We start from the raw sequence: 26,008 nt of genomic DNA, 5'->3' as shown, positions 1-26,008 counted from the left end.
TGAGATCTATAAGGGTCACGTCGCGGTTCATCATATAGTACTCTCTTACAAACTCACTATATGTGTTAGGAAGTGACTGAGGAACCCAATCAACAACCATTTCCTCACAGACAATGGATCCCAACATTGTTAACCTATCAATGTGTGACTTCATCCCTAGGACGTGTGCACACACCGACTTTCCTTCTTTATGTTTACTTGCCAAAAGGGCTTGAGTGATCTTGAACTTTTCAAGCCTTCGAACTTGTGGGTTAGGGAGAATAATTGGAGGAGGAGGAGGAAGTGAAGTATGATCTCTTGTTCCTCAATCGAATCGTGGAATATCATCTTCATGTGAAATGCTTGTTCCATGGGATTTGGGAAGACCATAGTTGTCGTACTTTGACATCTACAAAACGGGAGGAAACTGAACATATGAACTCGACGAGTCAATAGGGTGACTCGGCGAGTAGGGTTGACCTGGAAGGTTGACTTTGATCAGGACTTTGACTTTGACCAAAGTTGACTTGGTTGTCTTTCAGGAGTCAGTTAGACTCAGTGTTGCATTGATATTGGTAGCTCGGGGAGCGAGTGGAGTAGGAGTTCAGAGAGTTGTCGGGCAGCAACTAGTGGGTTCATCAGCCAGTTCAGCCAGTGCATGTGAGTTTCCCTTTGTATGAATGGGTCTACGGCCATAATGCCGGCCCATGTAGTTATGAGTAGAAGACCCGGGGGTTAGCCTTAGGCACAATATGCTAGTATGATATTCGGGACGAGGTCCAATGATAGAGGGCGGGTGCCCAAGGAATGGTTTATGTGATAGTTTATACTTGTTGTCTGTGTGATACTTGTATGTGCCTGGTAGGGAGGTGAGTGTGGGCGAGGTTCCGTATCTCACCAATAGCAGAATGTGGATGGTTTTCCACATCTCAATAGCAGCAGATCAGGGGTGAGGCCCAAGTTAGGGAAGGAGTGAGGGTGGGTTGGGCCCGTACCTCACTATCAGCAGGAGTATGGACGGGGTTCCATGACTCATTAGTAGCAGGACAAGGGTGAGGCCCAGAGATAGGCGAGGCCTTAGGACAAGATCCGTTAGTATGTGTTTAGCTTATGTGATGTGATGTGATATGTTTATGTGATATTATATGTTAGTGGGCGAGGCCTAAGTGAAACAGATCTGTATCTGAGCGGGGCTCGAAGCCAAGCGGGGCCTGGAGCGGGGGGGGATGTTGTTGCGGGCGAGGCCCGAGGTAGGGGGCGAGGCCCAGGATAGCGAGCGTGGCCAAGTATGTGCAATATGTGGTTATGCATGGTATGTGGTAGGGTGGGGAACTCACTAAGCTTCGTGCTTACGGTTTTCAATTTTAGTTTCAGGTACTTCCGGTAGCGGAGGGAAGAGCTCGGGGTGATCGCATGGCACACACCATAGATTAGACAGCCTGTGAATGTTTTACACTGATAATGAACATGTGTTTTGGAAATTAATACTCTGATTATATTTGGATTGATGATTTTGCTTTAAGTAATGTTTTATTAAAAGAAAATTTTAGTCTTGAATTTTGGGATGTTACAACGTCAAACACCCCATAATGGTTTGACCTGGGTAAGGCAGGCGCCCCAGAATTGTCTGACAGTATATTGTATGGTATGTGGTATGATGGGGGAACTCACTAAGCTTTGTGCTTACGATTTACATTTTTGGTTTCAGGTACTCGTTTTTAAAGGAAAGGAGCCGGCTCGATCGCAGCACATCACAATATGGTTTTCCGCACATGAGATCTTTGGGATTACACCATGATATTGTTTTATGATAACTTGTTTTGATTATTTCTACTTTGGTTTTGACATGACATGATATTACGGATGTTTTATTACACTGTTGGTTTTCTAATAACGTATTTAAAAATGAAAATTTTGGCCTGTATTTTTGGGATGTTACATGATCTCGTAGCATTTGAGCTCCCTTTGAGGGGTGGCGAGGATTGTCCCTGGGCCCAAGATCATGATGGATTTCACTATTCCGTGGATTGTTGACGATACTGCTCCAAACTTTAGTAGGGTTGTTCGTCCTAATATGACGTTGTGTTCGGATGGGTGTCATATGTCCACGAAATCTACAAGGGCGGTTCATTGCTTGGTCTTGTCTTGACTGGTTAATGTAAACGGTAAGTGAATCGTACCTAGGTGTGACATCCCCAATTTCACGGCCAGAAAAGACCGATTTGTTTATGATTTTTTTGTAAAATCAGAGCAATCCTTTGATTAAAAGAGTTGCGGAATTTGTTCCCAAAACAAAATATGATAAGAATTTATCAAAGCATTTCTTTAAAGAAATGTATTTTCATTAAATAAAAAATTCTCGGGATGTCATGTTCCGATACAGACCAAAAGCATAAACAATATATAATAGACCTTATAACAGTTATTTATAACTACTGATCTATAATTCAAAATCTCTCGTCGACTCCACCAACTTAGACTCTTGTGCCATTACCTGTAATGCAAAGAAAACTGAGTGGATCAGGCTTGGGAGCCTGGTGAGCATATAGGGTTTTCAACCCACAATAATATAATTATTATATTTCATCATCAATCAATCAATCCAAATTAACTATCCCCATTATCTCCTTTATTTCTTAAGGATTTACCCTAAGAATCAACTATCATTTATTCATTTATTCCTAAGGATTGACCTAAGGAATTGACACAAAGTCCACCAATGCCAAGGTCCTCAAATTACAACCGGTAAACACCTAGTTCAACATACTTAACGAACACCTAGTTGTAACACTCCTGGTGAACACTTAATTCAAAACATCTGGTGAATACTCAGTTCTAAAACACTTAGTGAACACACTCAGTTCAACGACACCAAGTGAACACATCTAGTTCAAAAATACTTAATGAACACATTGAGTTCAAAAATACCAAGTGAACACATAGAGTTCAAAAATACCTAATGAACACATTGAGTTCAAACACCAAGTGAACACATAGAGTTCAAAAATACCTAACGAACACATTGAGTTCAAAAACACTTATTATTTCGTCTAACATCAACTATTTCATCTACCCTTGTTTTACCCAACATATTTGAAGATGCAAACACATATACAATTTAAATATTTTAAAACCTATATAAAACATTATTTCAACAACCATCTCAAGTAAACAAACAACGTATAAACACATAACACGTATTTCATAGCAAATACTTCATATCTATGTGGTAGACGGAAGTAACTACACACACTCACACATATCATATATTTAATACATTAAAAAAATACTTGTATTAAAATCGTTTTTATGAAAGGGACTATACACTCACTTGATCAGAAGATGATCGGGCAACACTACGGCTTATAAAAGTAGTATTCTTCGGTAGATCTGAAAGATCTTCAAAAAACTCGGTCTTCTCGCGGGCAGAGTTTCGGCTCGAGAACTCTGTTTCTCGGGGCTTTGGGACTTGCTTCGAGTCTCGGGAATGATACCGGGGCTTCGGGGGTATAATTTTCACGTAAAACGATGAAATACAGGAGAGAGAGAATAAACGGGCAACCAAATTCGGCTACCCAAATGATCTATTTATAGGGTTGGAGTCTGGTTGCGAACGCAGTGCGTTCCCCAAACGAACGCAGGGCGTTCGCTTCAAATGCGTTGCGTAGGAGCGGGGTTCCGATCCTATCCCTTATTCGCTGAGTTAGCATCGACGTTGCCACTCCGGAGCCAAGTATTGAATGCATGGCGTTCCCCAATTGAACGCGGTGCGTTCCCCCTTTGGGATGCGTGCCTCAAACTTCATAAAATCATAACTTTCGCATATGATCTCCGTTTTCGACATTATTTATATCCATGCGTAAGTGAGATTATGCTCTACAACTTTCGTTTAGACTCCGTCGGCTAATTTTAACGTTTATTTTTATTATATTATTTTTAGTAGGCCGGGACAGGAAAACTCCGTTAGAAATTCCTAACTTCTTCATCCGACGTCCGTTTTCACCTGTCTTTTTACCATTGCACTACTATCAACGAGATCTTCAATTCTCGTTTAGATTGTTTCGGCTAGAAATCACTCGATCTCAAATCCAAACTTCGAGCTGCATACTGCTAAGCTGAAACTTAGAAAATCATAACTTCCTCATACAAAGTCAGATTTGGACGTTCTTTTTATGCACGCTCTTGGTTTAAAGAACTCTATGACTTTCGTTTAGATCACTAAGGTCAAATATCGCTCTAACGTAAATTCGTTGTTTACGTCACGCAATGTCGTGCCGGTTCTGTCGCGAACCTTCGACAGGTCATAACTTCTTCGTTATAACTCGGATTTTAGCGTTCATTATATGTACGAAATCCTTGTAACATATACTACAACTTAGTTATGAATATTCCTTCAAAATAATATTATATCAAAAAGTCATTTTTGACGCTTATCGTCTCTAAGTTAACTAGCCCTGATCTGCGAGCGTTACACTAGGGGCCACAGGCTGTGTCCTGTGAACCCTGTGAGCTGGACCGGGACTGGCCTTAGTCATTCCTTCCATGAGTTTGGCAGCAGCCGGAAGCAATGCTCATAGATGATGTCTGTATAACTTCCTCTGTTGATGTACACCCGGTAGATCATGATGTCTCGAATGGACCCGTGGATGACAAGGGGGTTGTCCCCTTTCCAACCGGTTGGGCTTGGGTCGGTCACGGAGAATGTTAGCCCTTGCATGTTTTCCTTGATGTTGTGTACACTGGTCGTATGTTCCGCGCTCCCCCTTTTATGGTGGATCATGAGGATTTCTTGCCTATAATCTGCTCTTCCAGTGTCGTCTTTGGGATTTTCTGCATCGAATTTGGCCCGTAGACTCTTGGTGATTTCTATCACGTTTCCCTTCAATTTCTTCTCTTCCATTTCTCTTTTTAAGACCGAGCAGTTGACCGTATCGTGTGTCCTACTCTTGTGGTACTCGCAGTACCGCGTCTTAGTGCCCTTTGTTGCTAGTTTTCTGGCGACAATATAGACTTGTGCTCATCGTCCCCGCCTCTTGTCTTTGATGAAAGGTATGAAACATCCATGTGATCGTCTATCTCGTCCTGAGAACATGCCTCATCCTCGAGAATCATGATGGGGAGTAGACCGGTGGTGTCGTTTGTCGGCTGAGGAAGACATGGCGTTGAGGTATGCTTGCTTCGACGCTTCACCATCCTCTTGGTGTAAGAATCGTTCCACTCGCTCCTTTAGTTCTACCTTTGTCTGGGGTTGCTTATCCATGAGTTTCTGAGATAACAAACCTGGTAATAATCCCCAAGTGAACGCTCCCGCGATCAACCCCTCATTGTTCCCTGAGACGTCTAGTGTTGCCTTGGTGAATCTGGAGAATTAGTCCTTGACTGTTTCCCCCTCCCTTTGTTTACACCCAATGATGGAGTGACAGTGACCTTTCTACTTCCAGAGTTGCATGAAGTTAGTTAGAAAGAGATACTTTAGTTGGCTAAAGTTGCTGATGCTGCTCGGGTGTAGTGTCTTGAACCACATTCATGCGTTGCCGTCTAGGGTGGTAGCGAAAATATGTGCACCAGAACCGTTTGTCTAGATAGAGAGATGTCATGGTCCACTCATATGTGTCGATGTGGCTGTGTGGGTCTGTGGTGTCGTTGTACGTTTTGAGGTGGGGAAGTTTGGCGGTGTTGGGAATTTTATATTCCTACAATTCCTTGACGAACGACGACGTGACACTTCGTGAAAGGTAATCTTGGTTTGGTGTCCACTGAACAAAATGGTACCCTGGTTGTTGCATTGCCAAGAAAGGTTGTACTAGCATGTTATTGTAGGCTGTAAGGTCTGGCGTTGCTAGGCCATAGAAATTTGACGGCTGAAACGAGATGGGGAGTGTGTGGGCCATGGGTATTTGTTGGTAAGGCGTGAATGGTGGTGCTGACATGGTGCCCATCACCAATGGCGGGTGGTTTTTTGGTTGTGATATGATGCTTGGGCCGGTTGTGGTGTTATTCGTCGGTGCTACATGTATGTGTGTGTGTGTGTGGGAAAGTTATTTAACGGTGGCGCTTTGGGGGTTGTTTGTTGTGAGTCGTTAGTGGTTTGGGCAGATGGTGGTAGAGGGATGTAGTTAGTGTTGTTAAATTCGATGGTGTTAGGAAAAAACGGTAGAAAAGGGGGCACAATGCATGGATTGGGTACGCCACTATTTGGGAATGGTGGAGAAGTTGCGTAAATCAGTGTGGGTAGTGGTTTTTGGTTATGGGCTACAACAGATGGCATGGTTGCTACGAGAAAATGTGGCAGGCCAACGGATGATGGTGCTACTACAAGAGGAGGTGGCGGGCCACTGGATGATGTTGCTGCTGGAGTGTTGGCCGCTTCCAACGACGCCATCAGATGTATTAGGTTGTGCGGTGGTTCTGGTGGCTCACTAGTGGTGTTGTTTGTCATGTGGCTAGGTTAGAGAGAAAGAGAAAAGGTTTGCGTATCTGTTGTCACACAAATGGATGACACCAAAATGATGCGACCTGGTCTCCAACCACATAAGTTGTTAGTAAAGATCACCGGAAGGAAACCTGAAAGGTCACAAGGAAAGGAAAACCGTCAGCCGCTCTCTGGGAGGAGGTCCCGAAAAAACGCTCTGATGGTCAAGTTAGTAGAGTGAATGAGTGTGAGAGCTGAGGATCTGGAAAGAATAGCTTACCCATCAAGGCAAGGTGAACGTCCTTTTATACTGAGGATCCTCCTCGATCCGTATGAGGGAAAAGAAATGCGATCCCACAAGATCTGTCGTCCTTATTGGTGGGTTTTGTGCCTTGTAGTATCAGAGCTAACGATTGGTCCATGCGATAATGCTCTGGATGTGCTCCTTGTCACCTGGAGCCGTTATCTTTGGACTGTAGCGAATGACAACATTTGACGAGGGAGAAGCTCTTGCGCGGTCGCCCCGCTAGAGTTCCTGGCAACCAAGGTGGCCGAGTCAGGCTCGACCAGGCCTTTCTAGGAATTCCTTGTCGGGGGCTCTCTTACTTCTGTGTAACGCCAGTAGATTCAGGTTAGTCAATTTAGAGATAATAGGGGTCGAAAAGGACTTTTTGACAAAAGATTATTTAGAATAAATAATATTAACCAAGTTGTAGAATATGTGTCAAGGGTTCCGTACATATAAAGAGCGCCGAAATCTGAGTTATAACGAAGAAGTTATGACCCGTCGAATTTTAGCAACGGAACCGACACGACACCGCGAATACGTAAATAGTGAATTTATTATAGAGCGAATTTTAGCCTTAGTAATCTAAATGAAAGTCGTAGAATATGTTAACCTGAAAACGCCCATAAAAAGAACGCCTAAATCTGACTTCGTATGAGGAAGTTATGATTTTTCGAAGTTTCGGATTAGCGGTGTACAGCCCGAAGTTCGAGTATTAGATTGAGCGGTTTTTAGCCGACACAACCTAAACGAGAATCGAAGATCTCGTTATTATTAGCGTAACGATAAAAGAACAGACGAAAATGGACATCGGATGAAGAAGTTATGAGATTTTAACGGACCAATCCTGTCCCGGCCTGTTAAAAATATAACTTTAAAAATAAAGCCAAAATTAGCCGACGGAGTCTAAACGAAAGTTGTAGAGTACGTCTCCACCTACGCGTGGATATAAATAACGTCAAAAACGGAGTTCGTATGAACGAGTTAAAAATTATAATAGCATATTTACGTATTAAAATAAAGTATAAATCATATATACGTACACATATATATACATATGTATATATCATTAGAAAGGTATCGACTATGCGGTCATTATAAGACTAATGTTGAGTTCTTTCGACATTAGTTTAGTACAAATATTGTTAAATCTATTTAAAATAGTATTATGAAGGGGTGTTTAGTCGTTTTAAGGTCATTAAGTAATCATGGAGGGTAGTTTTTGTAAATTCAATTACTATAAATAAGAGGCTTGGGCTCTCATATTTTTTGCATCATTCTCTTGATTCAAGAGTCTTTCTCTTCTTATCCCCCGAGCATTTCGGTCTCTCGTGATTCGACTTCTCTTTCTGTAGTTTTAGTATAGTAAGGTGAGCGCTGAAGCGCTGCACGAATCTTTCTTAGAAAGATTCAGCGACGAAGTTCTGCCCCTGCAGAGCCCGACTCCTAGCTAAAATCCCCTTGTAAGTAAGTTATGCTTACCCTATTTTAAATATAGTTTATATTTAAAATTAGTATTGTTATTATAAATTTATAATAAATATTTGAGCTATTATTATAACTTATATAAGTGTCGTTATAATATCTTTTTAACTACTCGCGGTACGGGGAATCTGGTTTAAAGGGCTGCATAGGGTTGTTGGATTTCAGAAGTGCTATACGCCAAAATGGTCCTGCCCTCTGGTGTTTTATGTCTGCCCTCTGTCTGTACATAGTGGTTGGAAAGTATTTTTTAAAGGCTTATATAATAATAATAAGACTAATAATTAGTCACGATAAATATTTGACTAAATCTAGTGGTAATAATACTAGGTTTCGTTGAAGAAAATTATTTTAAAGTAAACGAAATGTTGTCCGAGTACCGAGTTACCACTTTCTCAAGTGAGTGCATAGTTACTTTCATCTTACACATAGATATGAAGTATTTTATATAAACTACGTGCTATGTGTGCATATTATCTGAATACTTGTTGTCAATGCTGGATGAACGTTTTTTTATACATGTTTTAAATGATTTGAACTGTATACGTATTTTAAATATACAAGTATGTTGGGTATGAGATGTGTAGATGAATGATGAGAGATAAAAGATGATGTGAGTAACATTGGCAGCTATAGACTTAGTGCCTAACAAATAACATCGACAGCTATGGACTTAGTGCCTATTGGACAAACACTGGTAGCTATGGACTTAGTACCTGTTAGGAACTGGTAGCTATGGACTTAGTACCTATTAGGAATTGGTAGCTATGGACTTAGTACCTATTAGATAAACACCGGTAGCTATGGATTTAGTACCCGATGAATAAACTATAGCAGCTATGGAATTAGTGCTTTACGAACGAGCATTGGCAGCTATGTATTTAGTGCCAGTCCTATAACCCTGGAAGCAAGGGACTTCGGAATAAACGAATGCAGGATACATGACTCTTAGGATAGATCCTTAAGAGTAAAGAAGATAATGGGGATGAGTAATTGGGTTGATTGTTTGATTGTTTAAACATAATAATTATATTATTGTGGGTTGAAAACCCTATGTACTCACCAAGTTTTCCAACCTTACCCACTCAGTTTATTTATATCACAGGTGTTGATATGAAGTCACATTACACTGAGAGATTAAAGAGATGTAGATCACTAGTGTAAATAAATGTAAGTTCCGTTTATGCTTATGTTTCTGTATTGACGATGACATCCCAAACGTTTTAAAATGAATAAAATACGTATCTTCGAAAATGTTTCGATAACATATTTATCGTGTTTTTCTGGGAACAAATTCCGCAACATTTTTATGAAAAGAAGTACTCTGATTTTTACAAAGCATAAACAAAATCGGTCTTTTCTGGCCGTTAAAATAGGGACGTCACATTCTGACCCGCTCTGAGGGACGTGTCATCAATTTCTTTTTCTGATTTTTCTTCTTTGTATCTGGTAGTACCGATTTCTTCTTCTTTGTTCTTCCGATTTCCTTGATTTTATTTTTTAAAGATGATGATCAATAGTTTTTTTGGGTTTTGGGGTTTTGTACAAAATCAGGTTTTTCATTTTTTTTTACAAATTGATAGTTTTGAGTTGTGTTCATTGTTCCTTGTTTTGTTATTGGTTTCTAGTTTTGATTGTGTGTTCATTGATGTATCGCATCTCTAGATTTTAATGGTGGTGGTGTGCTAGAGGAAGATAATGGTGGTGGTGGTGATCATAGGATCTGTTGGTAAGATAATTTGTTCTTGGAATATAGTTTTAATTAATAAATAATAACAGTAACAACAATTTTGAGGTTAATGAAAAAATATAATTAAATGAACCATGTTAGCATATTCAACTTTAGTGACATGTCAAGTCAGCAATGTCACTCTTTATCCCTCTAAAAATAGTGTGTTTTATCACTTTAAAAATAGTGTAATTGACACCGGATATTCAACTTTAGCGACTTATTGCAAAAAAAAAAGACATTGATGACCAATCCGGGACAAATTCAAAACTTGGTTGTGCTTAAAATTTAGCTATTTATTTTTACATATTTGATTGCTCGTCGTATTACATATTTACAACATATATTAAAATTTGTGTCAGATTCAGGATTTACATTGTGTTGAAGTCTTCGATTTATGTAATATATATTTATAAGCTAATTAAAATTGTTAAATATGTTCATGTGTATACATACACCACTATGCAACGAGCTTCTTCTTTGGTGATTGCTAGCTAGCAGATTCAATTTCATATTTAGATGTTTTAATTAATGTTAATAGACTCCACATTAGTAACAATTCAACGTTACATTTGCCATTGAAGAGGCTACAATGGAAGTTGCATATGCATATATCTTTGTCGTCCTTCATGTACCGATTGTGAACTGGATTCATCTCTCTGCAATAAATCATCATAATCGATCTCATCGAACCCAGGATTCCATGAAATCAAATATCTGCAATAAATATACTTATTTTTTTTAGATATATCTATTTTTATCATTCAAAAAATCGTCACTAATATAATATACCTCATCAGTAAATAGAAAATACATAGCCTAATAAAGAGATGAATGTTTAAATTATGATCACAACTAAAAAGATAACATATATGTCAACAAATAGTTGAAAGACATTGATCATGGGAGGAGCTCCCTTCACCCCAATCCCAAAAAGATGATCAAACCATGGCTCCACCTTCATGCTAACCTTAGAATGCACACTACAACAACATTGGTGCACCTACAAGCATTCATGAAAGAGCAGCCATGAACCACCATGATCGATTTCCTTTCAGGGTTGAGGCGATAGAGAGCTCCAACCATAAGTATCCACCTTAAATCTCCCTTTGATTTCCTAACTTTGTTTATGGACCATGAATGTGAAAACCAAATGCTTTATATAGACAACATATATGGGTGCTTCATAGTCATCACTACCATTGATTACAAAAGAATTAAATTATTAATTTCAAGCTTTCTTTGTTCAAAGCTTATGTCATAAAGAGTGAGATTAGTGCCAAATAGCATATATACTTTTTCTTTCCATTCCCACTAATATTTTCCTTTAACGTATTGATTATTTTATTACAATCAACATGATATTTATTTTAAATTAAACAAATACAGTTAGTAAATTTACTATTTCCATGAGCAATTTATTATATATATATATATATATATATATATATATATATATATATATATATATATATATATATATATATATATATATATATATAGTTTACATAAAATAGCAACGTTTGTTTATTAGAGTTTTTTTTTTTTTTTTTTTTTTTTTTTTTTTTTTTTTTCGTTTTAGGTAACGTTGTAGAATTGCGTCGATATGTCCCATAAAAAGTGAAAATTTCGTTCGTATTTTTGGTAATTTGTTGCTGAATAGAAGAACTAAAACGATGTTATCTACTCTAATATAAATCTACTCTAATAAATAAAGATCCATTTTGCCACATGTCAATCTCTCATAATTTTTGACACTTGGCATTTTGTGGTATTTTTCAAATAAATAATATCCACATGTCAATTTCTAGGTTTTTTTAAATTTTAAAATAAAAAAGCCACATAATACATATAGCTATATAAGTAAAGTATTAAATGCAATAAATATGATCTTAAATTGCAATAAATATGTTTTTTCCTTCTTTATTTTCAAATTAATTTTAAAAAATACTTAATGTTTACATTTTTGATATTTAATTTTTTTTAATTAACCATGTAATACATGAGTCTTACACCTAATTTTTTAATAAACAAAAGGAAATTGCTTAAATTAAGAATCGAAGAAAAATAGTTATCATATGCCACATTTTACATGATCAATATTTACAATCGAGGTCAAGTTTTTAACTTGGTTCTCTTAGTATTAGATTCACAACATAAATATAGATGAAAAATAATTTTATATTGAGTATGAAAATATTACGTGTAATCTTTTAACTTTTGGGATATTATAGTCAAAATAAAAGTTATAATAATTTCGATAAAGTAAAAAGAAGTTAAGAAATTATTTTTTGATATTTTCAATTTAAAACAACATACTTTCAACACAACATATGTGAATATATCAAAGGGCTTGTAGCCTAGCAGTATCCGGTGTTGTCCTCTCTCCTTGAGGTTGATGGTTCAAGTCCCATCGTGGACATATGTGGATTTAAGGTGTAGTTTAGGAGTAGGTTAGATTGTCGTTTTAAAACATAAATTTCACACCAGATTTTCTTTCTCTTATTTCTTTTATTTTTCTCAATCCACAACATATGTAAATAATTCTTTTTCCAACTCACTCAGTTAAAAGTATACAAAACAACATATGGTACTTAGAACAAGAGAGGGGGGGGGGGGGGGGGGGGGCAGCGATTTACACAACCCGCATGTGAGATTTTTCTCTCAACCCGCTTATTCTTAGAGCAATGCTCTCGACGGTACTACCAACCTAAATCTCTCCATCACAATCTACTCCTACCACCCTTAACATGAATTTACTATTTGTTATAAATTTGTTTTCTATGTTTTATGTTACATGAGTTTACTAGTTATAAATTTACCAGGAAGTTTTTTCAACAAAAACACTGAAATTTCGGTTATATATATATATATATATATATATATATATATATATATATATATATATATATATATATATATATATATGTGTGTGTGTGTGTGTGTGTGTTTTATTATAGAGAAAAAAATAATAGACGTGACGGAATTTTTGAAAATCATGATGGTTTAAAAAAATAGACATTATTTATTTGGCAGACATTTATTTAGTTTGTTTTTTTAACACAAATTAAAAAATTAAATGATCAAGCCAAAAAGATATAATAAAATATAATGATGTTTATGTATTAGCCCTACATAGTTTATGCATAAGAATAATTTAATTTATTAATTAGGCTGTTGTAGTTCTGTCATTAATACGATATCTCTTATTATTATTACATCTAAAGTGGTGTTGCCTAAAAAAGAAACATGATTGTTCTTTTTTTATATTTTTATTATTACTTACTACTTTACTATCTTTTATATAAGTGAGGACTGTGTCATCAAATTGCATTTACATTGATGGTCTATAATTGGTAAAAATAATTTATAGAGAGAATGGTTTATTGGTTATCACAGCATCATTTAGTTTGCTTTATTGAAATATATTAGTGGTTAAGTAATTAAAAATGATTTTATGGGAGCTTTTTAATTGAAAGAATGAGGTCCTGGTAAGAATTTTCAAAAGCCCAATAACAACCTCGTTTTGTGAAATTAAAGCAACTTACCTTTAAAGTTAATAAAAAAACTAAATAGTAATTCAAATTTTTATTTCTCGTTTAATAGTTTCTGTCCGAAAAAAGTGTTGTCTAGGAAAGTCCGTAAAAGAAAGTTTTTTGACTCTGAAAGAAATCATGTTGTTTGATTATACATCTGATTGACTGTGTTGAATGATGAAAAATAACAATATTACCCTGTTGTGCTATACTGCGATGAATGAAGTTGCTGAATAATTATAAAAACATACAAATTGTTATACAAAATCAAAATTACACAAAAATAATTTAAAAATCCAAATGGATGTTAGATAATTATGGGACCACATCATATATATATATATATATATATATATATATATATATATATATATATATGGTGGCCAAGTTCATTTAGGTTGGACTAAGCTTTCATGGATAGTCCATGGAATGTTTAACCCATGGATCCTATGGAAATGAAAGGTCATGGGTATTAGTACTAAAATTACAAAGATAATAACATATTGTACAATCATCGGGCCCCACCAACATACAAATCATATATGCATAACCAGATACTAACATACAGAATAACCATCGGGCCCCACCCAGTAAGCATACAAGCACATACATATGCAAGAGTCACATAGGCATCTAACACCCTACATAGCAAACCATGGGCCGACATTGGTGCCTTCGACCCCCTAAACATAGTGAGAAAACTTACCTCACACTTCCGAATCTCACAGAAAGAATTTCTGGCTACTGCCCCACAAGAATCCACGTGCTACCAATCACAAGTTAATCATCCATCAATAATCAGATCCGAACCACGCTAAGTGTCAAAACTAGGGTAAAATATCTTTTTACCCTCTTCATAACTTGGCCCAAAGTCGAGGCCCAATTCAAGAATCCACGATCCCAAATTCCAAATAAACACCCAAGACCCAAATATGGCCTAATTTTCCAAATTGGGCCCAAATCCCATAGTGGCCCTTTCATAATAAATATCAATCCAAAACCTAATGGCCCAACATGGCCCAAAACATCTAAGCCCAAAATGAAGCCCAAACACTAAAATCCATTCATACTGATTACGTGGGGTGTACTCAGATTGTACTCTAAGCATACTGGCTTAAGGGCTTGTAAGCCCGACGTACTCCTCCATTCAGCCCAATCTCATTTTTCTTCCTTAATCCGATAAGACATTGATCCAAAACATATATCTAACTTCTTTGAGTTGGATAATCACGTAAAGTTGCTAACTTTACGTTCATGCATGACTAAATGAAACTCTTAAAGCTCAAAAAGACTTATTAGGTAACTTAACGCATGCATGTGACCTTAAACCTCATAAAGCTTGCACCTTTATGCTTAAGAACCTCATAACAACTCAGATCTACAAGAATAAGTCCTTTAAACATCTTAACTCATCAATCAACCCAAAAGCATGAAAATCAAGACAATAATAGATATAAGCTTTAACAAGTCAAGATTTGAACTTGATACCTCTAGGAGCTTGCAAAGTGATGAATGATTCTAGATCTCTAAGTTCCCCACCAAGCTATGGACCTTCATCCTTCTTCAATATCTTCAAAATGAGCAAAACAACACCAAATTCTCCTAAAGAGCTCAAATGCACATTAATGGAGGCTAAGGGTCGATTTAGGGTTTTAGGAGGTTTAGGGGCTGGTAAAAAGACCAACCCTAAAGACTTAAGATGCTTAAATAGGGTACACACACTTAAAATTAAGGTTTCTTGCACCCCTTGTATGCCCAACATACTCCTTGTACGCCCAACGTACGAGGCCGAGGCTTCGCGATCCTTCCCACTTGGTACGCTAAGCGTACATAAGTGCACACTCAACGTACTACACTTCGCACCAGTACGCCCCGCGTACTAGGGTTTCCTATTAAACCCTAAAATACTCTGAAGGCCATAACTTCTTTGTTATTGATCCGATTCTGACGATCCTTATATCCACGAAAAGGTAACGAGAAGCACTATGCTTTTATCAACTCATACTTGCCATAAAAATTCCCGAACAAGAATCCAATTTCATAAATCCCATGTTGTTAATTTACCAAAATACCCCTTGGCTCCAAAACCTAATCTAAACACCCGAATCATCTAAATTACATCACCCACACCCAAATGGGTAACGATTTGGGACAGGGCGTTACACGCAACCTATAGGTGTTTTTGAACTAAGTGTTCACCAGATGTACTCTAAAAACCCATTGACATGTATTGTGGGTGGACTCCCTAAAATAATGCTATTAATAAAAAAGATAAAACCCTAGCAACTATGGACTTAGTGCCTAATATATAAACATTGGCAGCTATGGACTTAATGCCTAATGGATAACACTGACAACTATGGACTTAGTGTCGATTAGATAAACCATGGCAACTATGGACTTAGTGCCTGTTATATACACCTTGGAATCGATGGACTTCGTGCCTATTCCTTAGGACTAATCATTAGGAATAAATATAGAAGAATACATACTAACAAGTATCATGGATGAATCCTTGAACTAGTACTGTCAGCATAGATGATCCTTAGGGTAGATCCTTAAGAATAAGGAAGATAATGGGGATGAGAAATTGGGTTAACTGTTTGATGATTAAACATAATAATTATATTATCATGGGTTGAAAACTCTATGTACTCACCAAGTTTCCCAATCTGACCCACTCAATTTATTGTATCATAGGTAGCGATATTAAAGATACATTATGTTGAGAGTTTCAATGAGTATTAGGCCACTAGTTTAATTACTGTAAGACTTGTAATATTTCTTTATGTTTATGTTTATGTATTGACGATGACGTACCAATGTTTTACTATAAATAAAATACATTTATTTGGAAATGCTTTGATAATAACATTATCATGTTTTAAGGAATAAATTCTGCAATATTATTCTTCAAAAAGGATACTCTGATTTGTAAATAAGCATAAACAAATCGGTCTTTTCTGGCCGTGAAATTGGGGATGTCACATTTCATGAGTTTCTTGTGTTAGGTTATCTCATTTCTAAGGTAGTAAGTACCATACTTATTATGTATGCGTGATCTCATTAATGACATATTCGTTTGGCACTAGGCATAATCGAAATTCTATTGACAAGAAGAAAGATTTACCTGAAGTTGAGACTTATATGCTTAAGATGTAAGAGATGAGAGGGCGAGATCGGAAGATGAGCGAAGACAGAGATCGAATTGCAAAATAGAAACGTGAAGATTTACTTGAAGTTAGGGTCGCATCGAAACTTTATTACTAAAAACTAGTAGTATTTTGCTTGATTTAGTGGTGAATCACACAGGTTTTAAGAAGCAAACATAACAGAGAAGAAGGTTACCTGGTAGGGATGAAGACGATCGAGAATTCGAGAGCAATAGTGGCGAAGAGGAGTAGGACGACATATAGTGAACACGAAAGCGATGAGGATCGTCAATCGAGAACGACCTACCGATTGACGAAGTATGTGGTGAACGACATAGCAGACAAGAGGAGTGAAAGGAGCTCCCTACACTTCAAAGGACGTAGAATGAAACCATGTCGATAATTTGGTGGTTGAGCACATAAGGTGAGTCTGATCGATAATGGCGTCACTGGAGACTGGGGAAAACCGAGGATCGAGGAATGCATGTTTTTTTGATGAAGTATTAGGATTATAAGGCTCAAATGGTCCACTATCTCCAATTTTCCACAATAAAATAAATTAGGTATTAATTTTATTTTTGGGACTTTGTGGAAAATGGTTTTTGTCTTGATTTATAAATAATACCCTCATTTATTTTTCATTTTAATCGAGTCAAGAGGATACTTTTATTTATATAAATTAAAATTAATATATAACAAAATAATGGTAATAATAATAAATAAAATTTAGTAATAATAGTTAAAGATTACTACCAAGGAAACTAAATTATAATTAAAATAATAACACAATTAAAAGCAATAATTTATTTTTATTGGTAAAATAATTTTCTATATTTTGTTATGGAAAAAATTCGATAGCTAGTAGATTACGAATACTTCGTAGCCAAATAGCTATGAGTTTTGACTTCGTAGTTATTTTTCTATATTGAGAACAAGTTGTATACAAAAGACTATGGTCAACATTTTCCGTAACAATCTTTGTAGCAGATTAGTTACAAAATTTTATTGTGTAGCAAATTTCCGTAGCAAAATAACTATAATTTTTAATTCAATAGCCAACTAGCTACGAATATTGATATGTAACAAGTTTCGTAGCAAACTAGCTACGACCAATAATCTCGTAGCATATTTTGTAGTAAATTAGGTATGAATTTTGATTCCACAACAACTTTCAAGATTTAGCAACAAAATTACAATTTCATAGCCATTTCTGTAGCAAAATAGCTACGAATAGCCATTATGTAACATATTCTATAGTCAAATAACTACGAATTTTGATTATGTAGCAACTTTCCATATATATCCGGGATTTAGCTATGGAATGAAATACTATAACAATTTCCGTAGCAAAATAGCTACGAAAACCTATTTCATAGCATATAATGTAGTAGAAGAGCTATGGATTTTGATTCCGTAGCTGTTTACGATTTTTCTTGTAGCGACATAAACATAGAGTAAACTACATTAGACATGATGGATTCAAGCGAACCGAATGGTTTAATGTGTTCTTCGTTCTTCGTGTCTAGATCTCTCAATCCTTGTTCTTCAATCAATCTTTACATTCTAGGGTTTCTCAAAAGGGTTTGGACGCCTTTAGTCGTAGGTAGTTGCAACGTTTTCTTGAATTCCAACCTAAAAGGAATTTAAATAAGTTGCCATACTATAACCGCCATGTCGTTGCAACTAGCTCGTCACGTCGTGGTGGACAGTTCCTTTACCTAGCCTCCAAGCTTCTATGCAAATCATTTAGGGAACCTTTTAATGTTGACACGTCACCACGTTGTGACATGCATATGGCCACGGCTTAGACATCGACTTTATGCATGTTTTTTTTTTCTCCTTGATAAATGCTTCAAATTTCCAAGTCTCCAGCTATCCAATTTGTTCATTTTCCTTTGAGAATGTCTTTTTAGCTACAAAATAGGAATATAAACAAATTAAGTACCAAATACCTTAATAATTAACTAAAATGTAGCTAAATGTACTTGAATATTGCATAACATATATAAATAAATATAGCAATATCAAAATACATGAGAGAAACTGAAACCCACACACAAATTAAAATAGAAATTCATAAGGTTTAAACCACATGTTGAAAAGACCGGGTTTCAAGTCTTTTTCATACGCAACCAATGGTTGCCTCAACAATTAAATCATGATACAAAACAATATTTGGGTTCCTTTGTTTACATTCCTTTATTCTGTGTGGTGTTTTAAAAGCCGCGATATGACGTGTGCCAAGGCGTTCCAGAACGTGAGGTGTGAATTCACCGTTTCGAAAAGCCTCATAGTGATGCTGTTAGGCGTGACGTGTAGCAAGACGTGTTTTGGTATAAGTTTTTTCCTTTCGCGACACATTTTTTGTTCTTTGTTATGCCTTTTTTGATCATGCATAAAACCATTGAGTTTTTGTTAACCTTTTGTTAGTTGCTGATATACCACTTCTAAAAACTTTATATATTTTATATAAATCAATATCTATTTGGTATCTATTTTCGGTACTAGCACCAACACCGATGATACCGAATCAATAATTTCATAAATTTTGAATACGGAATACCATCTCATATGTTTAAATTTGGTACAGATACGAGATTGAGATTCAATACTCTCATATTTATCAAATCTACAACGAAAACTAGGGGTGAGCATTTGGACCAAACCGGACCGGACCGGCTCTTGGACCGGACCGGTTATGGAGAATATTGTGGACCATGGATCGGACCGGATGAGTCGTATCCGGGTCCGGGTCCAGGTCTGGGTTTTCCGGTTTTTGGACCAGTTTGGATCGGTAAAAGTTTAATTGCATAGAATACAAGTCGTTAAAATAAGTTTTTGGGTTTGATAGAACTCGTTAAAACGAATATGTTATTGAGTTTGATACGATACAACTTGTAAAAATGATTACGTTTCCGTTTCATGCATAACTAATCTACCTTGATGTTATAATATTATAACTTACAAAATTAATTTTTCAAATAAAAGCAATTAACATATAAATCAAGTTCCCCAATATCCCTTTCATATGATTTATCCGTCAAAGACACATAAAATTCAGAATTATAGTCTAAAATAATAGTTAAAAAGTTGAAATATTTCAGCTTTGATAGTTCAACTTTGAAGGATTGTAGCTCATTGAATATAATACCAAAATCAACAAAATTATAGTCTAAACTCATCTACAAACTGTAAATTAAATGTTGGAAAAAACGTGAGGTCAATCCGACTTAAAGCGAATGAGTTGTGGTTGTTTAAAAAATTTCACATATTACAAAATTTTAAAAATCTTGCTGAAAAGCTGAAAATTTTAAGCTTTGATAGTTCAATTTTGAAAGACTTTAACTCATTGAATATAATACTAAAATCAACAAAATTATAGTCTAAATTTATCTAAAAACTGTAAATTAAACGTTGGAAAAAACCGAGCGTCAATCTAACTTAAAATGAATGAGTTATGGTTGTTTTAAAATTTTCGCAGATTACAAAATTATAAAAATGTTGCTGAAAAACTGAAAATTTTCAGTTTTGATACTTCAACTTTGAAAGACTATTATAACTCATTGAATATAGTCCCAAAATCAACAAAATTATAGTCTAAATTCATCTACAAAATGTAAATTAAAAGTTGGAAAAAACAGCGTGTCAATCCGACTTAAAACGAATGAGTTATGGTTGTTTAAAAATTTTCACAAATTACAGTTTTTTTTTTTTTTTTTTTTTAAATCGGGTCCAACCGGTTCTAAACCCGATAAAAACCGGACCGGATCAGAAAAAATCAGACCGGTTTTGATGGATTCCTAGAACCGAAAACCGACCTGGGGGTCCAAAAAACCGGTCTGGTCCGGTGCGGTTCACCGGTCCAAACGCTCACCCCTAAATTGAAAACCTTCAAATAAGGTCTATTTTTGCAAGCTGAATTTTTTTGGACCTTAATAAATCTTAATAAAAAACATGCAAACGATAAACACCATTTTTGCATTTTACTCTTTTCAATAATTTAAAAAATGAGTGAATAACTCTAATTTTGTCCAATACACTAATCAAATTAAATCGGTTTTGCATTTAATATTTTAACCTCGTTATCTATACCCGTCCACTGGATCCATGAACCCGGTTCACCAAATTATGGATACCGTAGAGTCGGTACCGGGTCGAACCCCTTCCAGTCCAACTCCTAATTTTCTTTCGTCGTTACGTCACTGTTTGCGCGGGTGGTTGATTCTCACGTTCTGATCTTGAGGTACGAAGCTGTAAAAAATTCGAAGAAATTAGGGTTAACAAGGGGATCCAAGTTCTTTCGACTCGAAAGACGCACGTTTATTAGGTAATTCAGTTATCCGTATCGCTTTCTATTTCATCATATTCTTTCTTTCATGTGAAATTAATTGCTTTATTCATTGATAATGTGATTCGAAAACGTAATATAGTTATTGTATGTTGGGGATTAGGGTTTTTATCTACAAGGATCTTAATTTTTTTTTTTTATCTGTTTGTTTAGAGTTAAAACTACGGATTCGAAGCATAAATCTAGCAAGAAGGAAGATTATGTGAAGAAAGAGGAAGAGTTGAAGAGGGAGAGAGAAAGGAGTGTTGATGAGAAGTAGAGAAAAGAGAGGGGGAGAGAGAGAGAGAGACGTAGAGAAGGTGAGGTGGTGGAAATGATGATGTCGGAGATAGAGATAGAAAGAGGCGGAGAGGGAAGATAGTGTAGATAATAGTGGGACAAAAAAGGCTGATGAAAATTCTTCAGATGAGAAAGAAGTAAGAACCCATGAAGTTGCATGAGGAAATGGAGGAGAGTTGAAGAATGGCAGGAAAAAAGAAAAAGAAAAAGTAGGAATCTGAGAGAGAAGAGAGCGATGAACCCAAATCAGGCAAGAGTTGGAGTTCAGAAGGAGAATGTAGAGAATGAAGAAGGTGATGTAATTGTTAATGGATCATCAGATACTGTGGCTCCTTTGCAGAATGGTGGTGAGAAGAGGAAATTGATCCTTTAGATGCTTTCATGAATTCCATGGTGATACCCGAAGTCAACAAGTTGATCCCCATACTGGTTTGGGTCAAAAGAAAGATGGCGAGATTCAGGAGAATGGGAAGCAATGAAAAAAGATCAAATGGGGATCATTCCTGGCGAAGATTCATCATCCCAATGTTGAAAATGATGAAGATCCTTTGGATGATGAATTCATGAAACGTGTAAAGAAGACAAAAGGATTACATCCCATTCAGGAAGAATTTTTACATTGAAGTGTAGTTTAAATAAGGTGTGTACAAACAATATCTGACTACATACCCTAAGTGATTTCAATCTTTAATCTTCTATATTTATGTCTTTTTTTTTTTTTTTTTTTTTTTTGTTTAATGTGGTTTGATGATGTCTCGTATTGATTGTGACATAGTATAATATATATGTTTATTTTTTTGTAGCTATGGCTTGAAGGAGGATCCAGCTTGCTGTGATGTGCAAATGGTTATTAGTGGGTTTTTTCTTTTTGTAATAAAATATTAAAATGTTGATATGGTTTTGTGTAACTGATAATACGGGCATTCATTTCTGATTGTAGGTTGGTTGGGCCTTTGTTGCGAAGTTAGCCTAGGCTTTACCAAAACCTTCCTTCCTTCCTTCCTTTTTTAACCCAAACACCTTGATTGCCTATGTGATTCGTTATATTCAAAGGGCATTTGATAGGTAATAACTTCATTAAATCTCATTATCTGACAGTTGCGGGTTATTATTTATAGATTGAGGATGAAGCTGCAGGAGCTCTTTTTTTTTATTCAACACCCATGCATTCATTCAGGAGTACAACCACTAAACTTAAAACTAAAGATTAAAAGTTGCATATTACTTTTCAGCTCCATTGGTTGGTTGGTTTGTTTTTCTTTTTGTTGGTTTGTAATATCTACTAACTATTGAGTATCTGTAATATTAACTGTTGTTATAGTTGATACTTTATGGAAAGAATCTTGAAAAATTGGACAATTTGAGAATCAAGTATTGAGGTCTGGAACTACACTTAACTAAACTGTTTTCATATAATGGAGTTGCATCGAGTCACAGGTGGATAGTTAAAATTATACTATGTTTGATAGTATAAAAATTTGCATAATCTTGAATATTTCCCAGTCCTGGGTACACATGATTTTTCTAAGGCGAGCATGCAGTATATGCTAATATGGCACTAGTAACTGCATCCAGCATTTTCAGGTTAAACATTTTTCTTTTGTTTCTTGTAGAATAATATTAAAATAACCATATATCCAGTTTCAAAGTACAAACTTAATATGGGAATTTTGGGGGTATGATTGATTTATGCAATACATAGTGATAACACCATGCTGCATGGATGATTCGCAAAGGTGAAAAACTGTACTATTACTATACCAGTTACCAAATGTGTCCAAAACTTAGTTGGGTGTTTTTAGATTTAAGATCAGGTTCCAGTTTTCAAGATTCCTCCCGCTGTGATAAAATGTGGAGAGGAGATTAGGAACAAAAATAAATGTGTCAAAATGATATGGTTTTAGATGCCTTTATTAGATTAGATATGCTTTTATTCTCTATCCAATCCAAATAGGGTTGACTCTATCCTTAGGAGCCAAATTCTAGGACCCTATGGAGAGTTACTATAAGGATCTTAGGTACTGACTAATGTCAATTTATGGGTCCCACCAATATCTTGTGTCTGATTTTTTTTGTGATTATAAATACGAGTCTCGCCTCTTTGATGAAAATACAAACGAGTGACTAGTTGGAAGGCAATGGTTGTTAACTCTCCCTCAAGGGCTTCTTGCCTTTTAGTTTTGTTATGTTTTGTTGAGATTATGAAACATATATGCAAGGAGGTCTTGGGGGGGTTTTAACAAACAATGTCTTTGTTGTTGTTGTTGTTGCTGTGTGAAAACTGAAAACTTGGATGCTATTAAGGCAGCTTTTTGCCATCTCTCCCTCAAAGACTTCTGACATTTTGAAATGGCCAAAAGTCTCCAATGTCTGGGGTCTTTGAGGAGGGATGGCAAACCGTTGTCTTGATCTATGTATATTTGCTCTAATCCTGCAACCAAAAATGTTTGCCAAAATCATGCCAAACTTGTTGGGGGAAATCAGAGGATAATAGAATGACTATATGTAAAAACTAAAAACTTAGGAAGGACTTAATATCCCATCCCGAGCTTTATCTGTTAATTCATTTCCATATAAGCAAAACAGCAACACTAACACATGTGTATTAAGTACTGGTTAAGTTGTGTCTTTATTAAGTTCCATGTATGAAAATTGATGCCTTCAATCTTCATCACAATCTCTATTCTAGCCCCGAGAAACAATGGTGAGTTAATGTAGTATTGTTGACATGCTTCCTTGATTTTGCATAGATAATTAAACTAAATGATTTCAACTTTTAAATTGTAAATAAGGCTAGTAGAATAATCATATTAGCAATGCTTTCTATTTTGTGTATAGCATGTTTTACATAAACTAACAATTTCCTAAATCCTATATTTTCATCATTTTAGGATCAATTGTTTTGTTGTTAGGATCTAGGACTAGGAGCAGCAACTAATGTACTTCAATTTTAGCCATTGGTAACAGTTCCTTCCTTTTTCTTGTATTTTAGTTGTCAAATTTTGATGGCCAAACTAGATATAACACTTAGCAGCGGAAAATCAGGTGCCGTGTTATTTTGCATTTGAAATTGTATTATTTGAAATGAGAATTGGTTTAAAGACTTGAGGTTGCTATTGGGTGTTGTTAATTCTTAAAGACGATGCAATTTCAACCAATTTACTTGAATACAGTCAAATATACACAATTGGCTTGCTCTAGAGGGTGGTCGTTGACTACTTTTTGAACATTATCGCTGAACATATGTATGAACGTTTTGAAAAAATCGCACCTTTTAACATAAAATCGCTGAAATTTTTTTTGAATTTTTTTTTTATAAAAGAAAAACAGATTTATTATTTTTTTTTTCAACGAAATTTTGAAAAAAACTGCGATTTTTTATGTGTAAAGTCAAAAAAAAGTTTTGTGATGTCTATGTATTTATTTTTATGATTTTTAGAGTTTTTTTTGTTTTCCATATAACCCTTCTCTCTCTCTCTCTCTCTCTCTCTCTCTCTCTCTATATATATATATATATATATATATATATATATATATATATATATATATATATATATATATATATATATATTGAATTACTTTTTTTTTTTTTGTTTCAAAATTATTTTAGGAATTGTTTTTAGTTCATACAAAATATATTTTAACTGAATTACAAATGATGAGCCCGTTGAAAATTCGTCTTTTGTTATAAAAAAACTGTTTTATTGCTTTCATCATTTTTTCTTTGTCAGTTTAGTGGTTAACCCCAGAACTATTATACTTTGGTTATATTCTGAAGGGATAATGACTTAAATGAGTAATAAATTTTTCGATTTGTATACATTTGGTCACTGAGTTTTTTTCGTCCACATTTGTCCTTCAACTTGTTTAACTGCACACATTCAGTCCTTATGACCGGCTATTCCAGGTAAACCGAAAAAAAAAAGAATTAATAGGATAATATATTTTTCACTTAGTACATATTTAGTCCTTAATATATTTTTGCATATATAGTTCTTAATATATTTTTTGTTGCAAAATAAGTTTTTGTTGTATTTATACACATTCAATACTTATGATCGAGTTCTTTAAGTTTTTCTCACTACTTCCTAGGTGGGATAATCATTAATGAGGTGTTCAGGACTATTGATACTTATGGCTACCGCGACCTCATCAGCTGCTTGGTTGCTTAGGTCTTGTATTCTGAACGACGTAACTTATTCATACGATCCTGAAATTTAACGATTTTTATATCCACATGTTCGTATTTGAGTCAACTACAACTTTCGTATAGATTACTCCCGTTAAAAAATATTATATTTTTACTTACTATATTTATAGACATGTGCTCTTTATGAACATATGTATGAACGTTTTTTATAAAGTTGTAAGTAAAAATATATTACTTTTTAACGTGAGTAATCTAAGCTGCTTGGTTGCTTAGGTCTTGTGTTTTGAACGTTATAACTTCTTATACGATCTCAAATTTTAACGATCTGTATATTCACACGTTCGTATTTAAGTCTAATACAACTTTCGTTTAGATTACTCCCGTTAAAAAGTAATATATTTTTACTTACAATCTTTATATACATGCATTCTTTATAAAAGTGTATGTATGAATGGTTTTTTATACAATTGTAAGTAAAAATATATTACTTTTTAATGGGAGTAATCTAAACAAAAATTGTAGTAGACTTAAATACGAACGCATAGATATAATGATCGTTAAATTTTGGGATCGTATGAAGAAGTTAAGACGTTCAGAACACAAAACTTAAACACTAAACACTAAACAATCGAGGTTGCAATGGCTATAAGTAAAC

At 35.3% G+C, this 26,008-nt stretch overlaps 2 long non-coding RNA genes across 2 annotated transcripts; one reads left to right on the top strand and one right to left on the bottom strand.

Moving 5' to 3' along the window:
- Positions 1-10,390: 10,390 nt before the first annotated feature.
- Positions 10,391-11,009, bottom strand: LOC128127095 (uncharacterized). The gene is made up of 2 exons (XR_008225150.1): positions 10,681-11,009; positions 10,391-10,605 (listed from the first exon to the last, which is right to left on the bottom strand). It is a non-coding gene; the product is annotated as an uncharacterized LOC128127095 (long non-coding RNA).
- Positions 11,010-20,739: 9,730 nt separating this feature from the next.
- Positions 20,740-22,562, top strand: LOC111894614 (uncharacterized). The gene is made up of 3 exons (XR_002851280.3): positions 20,740-20,903; positions 21,078-21,843; positions 22,007-22,562. It is a non-coding gene; the product is annotated as an uncharacterized LOC111894614 (long non-coding RNA).
- Positions 22,563-26,008: the final 3,446 nt, after the last annotated feature.

The sequence above is a fragment of the Lactuca sativa genome, chromosome 7 (genome assembly GCF_002870075.4).
Source record: "Lactuca sativa cultivar Salinas chromosome 7, Lsat_Salinas_v11, whole genome shotgun sequence".
Classification (NCBI taxonomy): Eukaryota; Viridiplantae; Streptophyta; class Magnoliopsida; order Asterales; family Asteraceae; genus Lactuca; species Lactuca sativa.
The sequence above is the reverse complement of the archived record's forward strand: the minus strand, read 5'-3'. Positions and strand labels throughout refer to the sequence as shown.